Here is a 12161-nt window from a genome sequence, read left to right as displayed (position 1 = left end):
TTCAGAGAAGAGAACAAGTACAGTATACTCTGTATTTTTGTATGCAAATATACTGTACTACACTACATGCAGCTGTTGCAATAGATATTTGTAAAGTTCATCACTGTATGTATTGTCTGCATGAATATTTTTTGTAACTGCACATGTACTTGTAGATTGCAATAAGCAAATTGTCTGTCCCTGAACACTGTGCTTTCCATTTGTTTACAGAAAAGCAATGACGGAAAAATGTACTTCTACTTTTGTGTTCAATATTTTAAGAAAACTGAGCAAGGTTTCAGAAATTGTGTTTTAGCAATTGAGAAAAACTGTAAAACAGCTTCAATGTCAAATCTTTGAATTAAGTGATCTAAATACCTCTAAACGTCTTGTTTCTCCCATTTAACTCTGTAACCATTTATTTACTTGCTTCCAAAGGTGTAGTACATTATAATTCTGGCAATCCAGACTATTGACATGGGCTGTGTGAGGGATCGACCAGATCACACGGACAAAACGCAAACAGACCTCTGGACCGGAAGGCAAATTTAAAAAGGAGAAAATAGTGGCTGTAGTTTGTTGTATTTTTATTTCATATATCATGTTTCTGTACTTTCTGATGATATAGCATGGTTTTTTATGATTTAATCAGTAAATATAAATACTACATATTGTTCTTCAATTTGTGTGCCGCATTGCATGCCGTGTTCAGCCTCCCATCTTTGCTTTATCTGCAGGTTGTTTCGTAGATTTATGGGCAAAAATATTTACAAATGATATTTACAAATTTAAAAATCGTCATTTCTTGTTTGTATTGGTATTAGAAATGTTTCTATATTGTTCTATATGGTTTTCCTCACTTCATGTGTAGGAAACTTCAACTGTTGAAATGTTTTGAAATTGTCACAACTAAATACCATGATCTGACCTGATATTCTAAATTGTTAGGTATTACACTCTTCAAAGATACTGCTTTTAATGAGGAAATTTGCTTTGATAATAGAAAAGTTAATATAAATTGTTTTATCCCAAATTTTAAGAATGGTCTTAGGAGGCTGAAGTGTTTGGTTGTTTTTGTTCGTTTTGTGTTTTGTTTTGTGTGCAGTCAGTCGAGCGAGTAACATCTACAGCCGACATGACCTTCTTATGATCGGATTACGCTATCATAACAACGAAAATAGCGAACTTATCCGACTGCATGAGATTCCGGCAGAGATAGCGAGAGCACCGGGCTCTCCATGGATTACCATCCCGGCGGGGAGGAGGCGGAGGCGGCGTCGAGAGAGAAGGAGAAAGCGAGGCTGCAGGGCTGGCGCGCTAGCCAGGCTACGGAGGCAGCCACTCAAACCACCGCTTCCTAGTCTTTTCGTCTCAAATGCCAGATCCCTGGGGAACAAGATGGATGAACTGAGGCTACAAATAGCAGCCAATAAACACGTCAAAGATTCATGCATCCTGCTCTTCACCGAAACCTGGCTTCATCAAGGCATTCCGGACTCTGCTATCGAGCTAGCAGGCCGCACCGTACAGCGCCACGATCGGACAGCAGACTCCGGTAAGAGGAAAGGAGGAGGACTCTGCATGTACGTGAACATCAGCTGGTGTACAAATACAGTGATAACTGACCGTCACTGCTCCCCGGACATTGGGGCGGCTGTGGCTCACAGGCAGAGCGGGTCGTCCACTAATCAGATGATCGGCGGTTCGATCCCCGGCTCCTGCGGTCTGCATGTCGAAGTGTCCTTGGGCAAGACACTGAACCCCAAATTGCTCCCGAAGGCTGTGCCATCGGTGTGTGAATGTGTATGAATGGTTAGATCCTCAAACTGATGAGCAGTTGGCACCTTGCATGGTAGCCAATGCCATCAGTGTATGAATGTGTGTGAATGGGGTGAATGAGATATGTAGTGTAGAGCGCTTTGAGTGGTCGGAAGACTAGAAAGGCGCTATATAAGTACAGTCCATTTACCATTTGTTAACCTGATGCACTAGCAGCTGTGCTGGTAAGAGGTTTAAGATAAGACCTTTCCTCCCCAAGCCCAAAGATAGGCACCTGGTTTTTACCCCTAGTTGTGTCTCCACCCAGTCCTAGGCGCTCACAGGTCCAAGCGGTGAGTGGCTGGTGCAAGGCTGAAGCGAAAGTCCACCTGCGGTCATGCTGGTTAATGGCCAGTGTGTCATGCAAAGACAACTTCTCAGCTATGTGGTTTGCTAATGTCAGTTGTCATGAAAAAAGTATTTACTGACTAAGTGGCTTCTTGGTTAAGTGTCAGTGTCATGACAAGACATGTCAGGCCAATGTCATCTTGGTAATGTCAAGTTGTCATAACAAAGACAACCCCAAACAAAATGTCAAGTTGACAGGAAAGATGACTAAGAAACCGCAGACACTTAATGAAGCAGTCATTGACATTCATTAATGTTCATAAGCCAAGTGTCATGTCATAGTTATACAATGTTCAAATGGTCAGTTCCAGTCTTAAATGAAACCCCCTTCAAATAAAGTGGTTAATTAGAATTACCGTAAATTGTTTTATTTGAACCTGTGTTCTGGACGTGTCAGTTCAACCCACGAACAAAGCTCTCACATGTATGTGTAGAAGCGGGGGCTCCTTTGTGTGCACCCGTCACCGTGCACGGTAGTAAACCATCCATCAGGAATGTACCCGAACCCCAGTCCTCCCACAGGGCTGTGGTCAAATGGCACTAACTGTTGGTGGCCTGTGGTGGTTTGGGTGGCCAGACTGATCGAATTGCAATGCAGATCTAGTGCAACTCAACAACCAAAGAGAAGACAGAGCACACATAACACTGGGGAACAATTTGAAACATTGAAAAACAACAAATTTTCCTGTTAGATTTTTAATTTTAATGCTGATTCCAAAGTTTGCAGAGTCATCCAGTTTTTTTTTCTAGCAAGATTTTCTCCATATCCTTTTTTTTTTCTAGCAATTTTCTTTTTTTCTAGCACAACGGATTATGCTGATTCCAAAGATTGCAAAGTCAACAGACAGAGTCCAACAGTTTTTTTTTTTCTCTAAGCCCCACGGTCAATTTTTTCCCTCCACAGCTACATGACCCTCAGATAAGCAAAATTCCTCCATAAAATTTCAAAATTTCCCAAAATTCACTGATCCCGCTGATTAAGACTTGCCAGCCTGATTACGATTGGACTCATCTACAGCGACTGGCAACTTGTTTGTTGCAGGAAGGGGGTCGACAAGTAAGAACAGGTGCAGGGAGAGTTGTGTGGCATGCGTCCGCAATAGGTCAGTGCTAGCGACAAATCTGAAGGAAGAGGGCAAACAGGAAAGTAGGTATTAGAGTTAGTGAAAATGAACGCATGATGTTAGTGCTGCTGTTCTCTTAACCGATTGTAACCAATGGGGGCATACGTTGAATAAAGTTCAATATATTTACCTATACGTGTTCTATTGTGGTCTTATAATCAGTCACAGTAGCCGCCCGGGTGAAGATTATGTTAACTAGGATAGTAATCATACAATTGGGTGTCGTTAAGGCGGCGAAAGAAGTCCTAAGACTTTAGACAATGTACTCTATATCAATCACTTCTAAATCAGCAAGGTAATCATCATTGAGTGGTATATATTTCAATATAAGAATGAAATGAATTATTTTCTTTGTTTTTTACGTGTTTTGGGCAGGAAAAGGGTGTGTGGGACACAGGTGGAGGGTGGCGTGAAGCTTCGGAAAAGAGGGAAAGACGGCAGACTTATGCAGACGTCTGCAGGTACAAATCACCGCAGTAATGTTGTGGCAGTACAAAGTATTGCACTACAAGACGCAAAACTTTGAAGCCTTTATTAGAGGTTATGTAAAAGCTTTGGGGATAGTGTAGTTCCGATAGATGTGGTACAACAGCTGGTTGCAGGGGGCCAAGTTGATTTTTTTTGTCATGGCGCCCAAAATTCCTGGCGGCACCCCTGCTACGATTAGTCATATTTCTATGCAGTTTAGAAGTAAGTTTAGTATTATTACTGCTGCGCTATGCATCTTTCTCTCTCTTGACTCAGTCAAGTGCTTGCCATGGTTGGGCATAGCTAAGTCTCTGTAAATAATAAATAATAATAAAAATATTCTAAAGAAATAATAAAAAATCAAAATAGGGTCGTAGACCTGCTCTATAGGAAAGTGTCATAGATAACTTGTGTTAGATTTGGTTCTATATAATAAAATTGAACTGAACTGGAACAAAAACCTGCAAAACAACCTGAGGCAAAAGATGGGTGTGCGCATGTGTGTTTTGGGATGACAGATGTTCTGAAGTTATAGAGTGCAGTTTTTCATGGAGATGGTGTTAGGATAGTAACATGGTTGGCCCGTTTTGTATGGATACTCAAAATGACAATCTGAGCAGTCAAGCAGCAGGTTTCGTGGTCCATTTAAACAATAACCTGAACACTGAACTCTTTTAATTCAGTTAGTAATGACATGTAGACATGTAGCATTCGGAGTAGTGTTCAAATCTATAACAAGCCCATCACATCTCTGTTTCATCGTTTCTCCTGCAGGTTTACAATGCCTCAGTCCGGTCCGATGGACACAGTCAGGAAAATAAGAAAGCAAAGCTGGAAAAACTTTTTCTAGATAGCCTAAAGGATAAATTTTCAGCAGAACGTCCTCCGTCGTTGGAGGGTGGGAAACTACCATCAGTGATGATCTGTAGGAATGCGTTTTCTGGAAGTGTGTCGTACAATGTATGTTGCCTCATAACCTCATGGAAACTTTAATAGCAGATCACCAGTAACTCATATTCACTCACCCTTCCTGAGTCACGGATAATGTCACTGTGTACAGTATGTACCACATGAGACTTCTCTTGACCGCTCTATGGGATTTGATGTCAAACACTGCAGCTGGCAACATCTGCATCCAGCTGACTTTTTCTATTTTAAAGTTCATGATTAGGACTATGGGATTTAAAGAAAAATGTGTTTTTTACATATTTCTGTTTAAAGTTTTGTGGAATCATTTCATCATCTTTATCAGGTCTATAAAGGACTATAAAGATCGTCAGTGCTTCCAAAAATCCACTTCCTCGCCCGAGGACCCACTGGACCTGACCTTGATCCTGACACTCTGCACCTCAGCCTGATCATATTATTACCATAGTCCAGCAGTGTGGATGGAGAACTAGGGCCCTTAACATGGTGAACTGTGTGACTTACTGAACGCCCAAAATTGAACTGTTCATCAAACATAGCATGTTTGTAGTAAAGCCAGAATCACGTTAAAGTTCAGTGCATCTCATCTCAAACCATTCAAGCCCAAACAACCTCAACAGGCCATGATAATTCACACTTATGACCCCCATCCTTTACAAAGAGTGATCAGTGCATGTGGGGCAGCATGCACTATTAACAGTTGATTTTATTTTGTACAGTTATTATAATTTATCTAATTTCATCTGCAGCAGTAACTTGGATGCCTCTGCTGTGTCTTCACGAGATCCCCTCGTGCTTGAAGTACAAATCCAATATAACCAGCATGGTGGTATATTGTATTAGAACCGAAGTTTAAATAAAGTGTAACTTTCTTCAAGAGATACTGATCCAAACAGTTAGCTGTGCTCAACGGCTGGTTGCAGGTTGGAGAACTTTGCCTAAAGATTTTTATGGTGTAAAGCTTTGTCAAAGAATAACCTTCCTCTGCAGAGACGCAAAAATCAAAAAGCCAGATTGCCGACGAAGGTGGCAGCATGACTGAATGAGAGTACCGGAATACCTACTCTCAAACATCGTCACTTTCTCAGTCTGCTACCACTCTCTGTAACTATGGAGGGGTTGGATGGGATCCACGCACTTCTCTTAGGAAAAGCTCGTGAATGAGGACAGAGGGATGATGGTCAAGAATAATGTTCGTCACCATAAATAGTCCATAGCACTATCTGAGCTCATTGTACGTTTCTGCGATTTGCTTTATTATCAGCTCGGTTGTGTCCCCATCTCAACAAGTGTTTTATTCTGTAGGGAAATAAGGACAAAACTATCGGCAGGAAGATGGAATGTCAGCTGAGCGGAACATCTGAGGGTTCACCCCTCAGCTCACCTTCAAGTGATCCGTAAACAGTTAACGTGCTGGAAGAAGTTGGGGTAAATAGTGGTGTGGTTGCCCTCTAAGCTTTGTCTGTACTTACCTACTATTAGATTTTGTACCCAAGTAAGTATTTTATGATGGTTTAGATACTCTGATTAGACTTTTCATTTGTGAACTGTAATCTAATGATACTATATTTTTTTTAACCACTTGTCTTCATAGCCCAGTATAAGTATTTGTTTTTCTCTGTTGTTCCATTCTCCTTCTTGGTTCCGTTATATAACCTGTTTTTTTGGTACTTTTCTGGGACAGATCTCACTTTTGGGTACCCCATTTCATCAGAGATTTGGATGTTTTTCGTAGGAATATGAAGTGCATACATGTTTATTTTTATTTTTAAGAGTGGGAGACTTCGCTCCAAGTAAAATATGTATAAATAAAATGACGTAAATGTCCTGTGACGCTTAGAATGTGGGAAGTTGCTCATAATTTCTCTTCACAGGCTGTGGCTGTTTTTTTTACAGTTTTTCTTCTTAGATTGTTTTCTTTTTCTCTGACGTTTCACAGAGGAAAATTAGGGCCCCTCACTTTTACATGTTAAGATCTAAGAATAACTCATTAATAGCTTCATTAACGGTCCCGCTCAGATTTATCTTAAAGGTCCAGTGTGTAGGATTAGTTGCATCTAGTGGTGTAATCACTGCATTGCATCTCCTCACATCACCCTCACTCTCTTAGTGTAAAGGAGAAACAACACTGAACAGTCTTGTCTAGAGTCAGTGTTCATTTGTTGTTCTGGCTACTGTAGTAACATGTGTGTTTCAACATGGCGGCCACTGTAGATAGGAAGGAAGTTACAAAAAATTAAGAGATTCTTATTTTCAGGTGATGCATGCATGAAAACATAGTTATGAATATTATCTTTCTGTCTGCCTTATTCTGAAAACAAGGCCCCAAATCTTACACACTGCACCTTTAATCCTCAGGTTAAATTAAAATCATCATGAAATGCAAATCACCATAAGTCATAATACAAAGACATGACCCATGTTTTTTGCCATTTTCAATTGCACTTTTGAAAAGTCAGATTTCTAATATTTAAATTACAGCTTAAGTATGTTTTTATTCATACCAAATCATATTTTCATTATTGAACATTGTTGCAATCATCAGTCACATCATATAACTGTCGTCAGTGTTTCTGTGTGTGTAAAAATAGATGTACTGGTGTAGTTGTTTCTGCAGTGTGTTTTGGTGCCAGTATAACAGTACAGTTTTATGTAAGTGCATGCGTTCACTTTAAGAGTAGACTTGAAGCTTTCCTTTTGAATAAGCTTATAGTTAGGGCTGGGCTCAGGTCCCCTTAGTTTATGCGCCATAGGACTGGGGCTCCACCTTTTTTCCTCTGTAAAGGTTTTTTTGTGGGCAAGTTTTTCCTCACTCGAACCGAGGGTCTAAGGACAGCGGGTGTCACTCCTGTACAGATTGTAAGCCCTCTGAGGCAATGTATTATGTACTTGGGCTATACAACTAAAATTTGATTTGATTGTTTCATCACACTTTACATGTCTGTAATGACTTCATTGTTTTAAGCTTCATACATTCATTGGAACCACAACGATGTACACTTGCTCTTCTTTGCTATTATGTGTATATCCAGAGGAACAAAACAAAGAACCCTGTTCATCAGACAACCCAACAAAAACTCACCCCAAACTGGTCAGAGTGTTATGAAAACTCAGCTCATTTAAACAAACTCCATTCCAACTTCAACATCAGACATCTGCTCCAGGATATAAGAACAACACATGTGTTTTTGTTAGGGTCACTGGTGAAATTTTGGTGTGAGCAGGTCCATTACACAATAAGCATGATAAAAAGCATTCCCCCTGCTCAATATATGCTGTGCAGATCGCATCGTGATACGATATGGTGGATGAACATCCTAAACACATGCCCAGTACAAGTTTGTTCAGGTAGAGCTGCTCTCTTCATTGCAGTTCAGACTCATGTTTATCAAACTTCTGAAAGAACCACAGTAAAAAGTGTTTCAGAGTGAAAGTCAACTTTCCATATGATCATTTAGACCAGTTTTGGTCTAACTGAATTATGAAGATTATGAGGGTCACCTCCGTCTGTGTTAAGAAACATTGACTCAGTTACAATCAGTAAAAAGAGCAACACAAGCTGGGGAGTCATGAGGATAAAAGAACCTCAGAGTGCAGTGTGGTGTCTGTGTGTACATATACCCAGTACTCCAGTTGAGAAGGGGATGGGGGGGGACATCCCCCCTGGGGGAAAAATGGTCAAAATCATCCCTCTTCTAAAATGGTCATCCCTTCTTCCATTCTTGTGGCATTTTATCAATGCATGTGAAAATTACTTATATTTACACTGGAATACAATTCCATTCAACATTTAGGGGGGCTTTAAATACTCAGCCTATTACCTATGTGATAGTGGTTACTGTGAGCAAGGCGTTTTTTTTTATAACTGGCTCTCTCCAGAAGCAATGCATCATGGCCAAGCAGGAGTGGACAGCTGGACCTAAGGAACTTCAGTTTTAAATTGCAGGGAACAACAATTCAGAAGGTAAGTCAAGAGTCATCAGTCAGGCTTTTTATGAGCCTATCATACAACCAGGTACCAACATGTAGGCTCATTTAATTGTGGACCGACATAGTAAAACAACACAGCTAATAATAATGTTGTTTGGATCTAGCTTACACTTTCTATCTAGCAGGTTCATGTTAGTTTGATTAATCAGCCTGGAAGTCTGATTCTCCAGGCAGCAAAAAGTGACATTCAAGGCAGGCAGGCTGAAATGAAACCGGCTGATGCTGGTAGTGAAGTATCTAAACTAGTGCTGTCAAAATTAACACGTTAATTTTGTCGATTAATTTTAAGGAATTAACGCGTTAAAAAAAATTAACGCAATTAACGCGGTTTTGTTTACTTCCGGTGGCGGCCGCCATTTTGGATGTAGCAGAGTAGAGCTTTGTTTCTCAGATATATTAGTGTGTGTGTGTGAATGGGTGTATAAGAGGCATTAACCTTAAAGCCCTCACGGAGACTGCGCCCTGGGCGGTCGCCCACATTGCCCACAGCTAAAACCGGCCCTGTTGTTTTTTAGTTACGGGCAGATCTGCCACATCCATATGGCGGACACGTTTAACGATCGCGCAACGGACCAACCTGCTCAATGAGGCGTCTATGTATATAGGTCTATGATCTATCCTAACTAAAGGAGAGTCTGTGCATATATGTCTATGATCTATCCTAACTAAAGGAAGTCTATGTTTATATGCTATGATCTATCCTAACTAAAGGAGAGTCTATGTATATATGTCTATGATCTATCCTAACTAAAGGGAGTCTATGTTATGTCTATGATCTATCCTAACTAAAGGAGAGTCTATGTATATGTCTATGATCTATCCTAAACAAAGGAGAGTCTATGTATATATGTCTATGATCTATCCTAACTAAAGGAGATTCTATGTATATATGTCCTATGATCTATCCTAACTAAAGGAGAGTCTATGGCGGAAGAGGATAAGGACGTTGAGGGAACATTTCATTTTAAAAAGTTGCCTGACGGCTAGTGGACAAAAACAAGGTAATTTGCACAGTTTGCAAAGCTGAATTTAAATTCCACAGAAGTAACATGACTTAACATATCACCTCAAACAAAACACCCAGTCTACACTACAGGAGTGTGGTACTCCTCAGTATATTTCCTCATTCTGGCTTTTTTCTATTTGCACTGTGCATATGTGCACCTTAAGCCAATAACATGAATGAATTTAAATATCTTTCTCTGTGTTTATTCTACTTAATTTGATAATTTTACATGAATAAATATTCTTATAAGCTTCAGTCTCAGAAAATGCATTTATTTATTGATACATTTATTGATAGATTAATCGCGATTAATTACAGAATTGTTTGTGATTAATTAGTTAATTTTTTTTAATCGATGACAGCCCTAATCTAAACGCGCGAACATTTGCGTTATTGAACAGAGGAATCCTTGACTAATGCTATGCTGCAGTAAGGAGACCTTGTTGAATTAAACTGAGTACTAGGCCCTGTATTTATTTTCAGAAAACACTTGACCAGTGCATTTTTGTAAAAGATAAAAAGCCGCTTAGGCTCTCTTAAAAACACACTGCATCATGGGAATATAATGCGAAACATCAGCTGCATCTGAGGAAAAAAAACTGCCAATGTGAACAGCTACAATCCGAGCGCAGCACACAGAGCTGTGCTTGAGAGAGTGAACATTTTAAACGTGACCACTGGTTTGGGAATCAGGGCTAATCTGTATTAGTCTGTCTGTAAATGTGCTATAGAAATAAAACTGACTTGACTGGACCACTGCTGTTTTCTACAGCTGACAGTCAGCAGCAACATGGTGCAACTGAAGCTGAAGGGGACCTGAGACTGAGAGAATGAGCAGAGCAAGCAGGAGAGCAAAGCTGAGTCTGCTGTGATAATCACTGTGTTTATTTTATCTTATTGGTATCTACCTACCTCTGTATATATTTGTCTGCATTTCTTAGTCTACATAGACTTTACTTTTGGACTAGTCCCTCTTTCTAAACTTATCTTTTTTTTTCTTCTGTCTGGCCCCTCAAGTTAAAAAAGTCTCAGTTTACATTTATGTTTTATTAATACATTGGAAGATGCTGTTTTTAAATTTGTTCTTGTGCATTTGAAATAAAATGGACTTCACTTCACATGAGAAGATTCAGATATTCATTTATAATGTTTGCTGAGTGTTAATAGATAACAATTACAAAAGATTTACAAGTACCATGATTATAAGTATTGTCTTCTCAATTTGCCATGTTGTTTACATAATAATCTCTAGATGTCCATAGTTAAGTGGTTATTGTTTCTTCTGATAAATAGTTTGTCATGTGCAGGCCATGCAACTGAGAATGCAGCTATGAATCAGATGGGATTCAGGATTGCCAGTCTAGCAAGTCACCCTAAAATTGACTAGAATGCAGGGGGGAGGACCCCCAGACCCTCCTGCTGGAAAATATGTCACATAAATGAAAAACTTCACCATCCCCCCTGGTTTCATTTTACAAACTCGACTACTGCATATACCTGATCCATGTGATCAGCATGATGATCACCAGCTCAGCTCAGCAGTGAAAACATGGCTGATGGAGTCTGTCTGTTTGCTGCCCTCTCGTGGCTGCTCATGGAATTAGTAAATGAATCATACAGTTTCATATCAGGTACACACAGTTCAGTCCACTGTGCCAACACACTTTGTGATATTTCAGTCTGCTCCAATGCACAAATTGAGATTATTTTTATTGAATGTACTGTGTGTGTGGTAATGTCTTTCCTTTGTTTTTTCCTGCACTGTGTGACTGTGGTGACTGCATGCCAGAGGCATGTTGGTCTGTTGATAAGGAGTTTCAGATAACTTACATTTGAGGATCAGTCTGGTGATGCCAGGCTAGTTTGCAATCTAAGGTGGAAAATGCAATCTTCCATCCCATAGCCAGTGAAACAGAAACTCTCCATGCTATATTCAACAAGAACAGCTAAAGAGACAGATCATTTTGTCAGGAAGTTGGTAGACACAAAACCAGAGGGTAAAAGAAGAGAATACTGGATTTAGATTCATCATGTTGTGTTTTGTTGTCCATATTGCAAGAAGAATACAGCTTATACTAAATCAAATCAGAATCTGAAACAAACGTTTTGCCAATATTTTTGATTAGGATTTAATTGATGGTTGGAATTAAGTGTTTTACGGGATGCTCTCCTCTCCTCGCTCATCTATCTCGTTCTTCTCTTCATTCTCTCTCTCTCTCTCTCTCCTCTATCCTTCTCTCTCTCTCCTTCTCTCTCTCTCTCTCTCTCTCTCTCTCTCTCTCCACACACACACACACACACCACACCACACACATACATTGGGGCGGCTTGGGCTCACAGGCAGAGCGGGTCGTCCACTAATCAGATGATGCGCGGTTCGATCCCCGGCTCCTGCGTTCTGCATGTCGAAGTGTCCTTGGCAAGACACTGACCCCAAATTGCTCCTGAAGGCTGTGCCATCGGTGTGTGAATGGTATGATGGTTGCTCCACAAACTGAGAG

Source organism: Larimichthys crocea, unplaced genomic scaffold (assembly GCF_000972845.2).
Source record: "Larimichthys crocea isolate SSNF unplaced genomic scaffold, L_crocea_2.0 scaffold397, whole genome shotgun sequence".
NCBI lineage: Eukaryota > Metazoa > Chordata > Actinopteri > Sciaenidae > Larimichthys > Larimichthys crocea.
Note: the sequence above shows the minus strand (reverse complement) of the source record.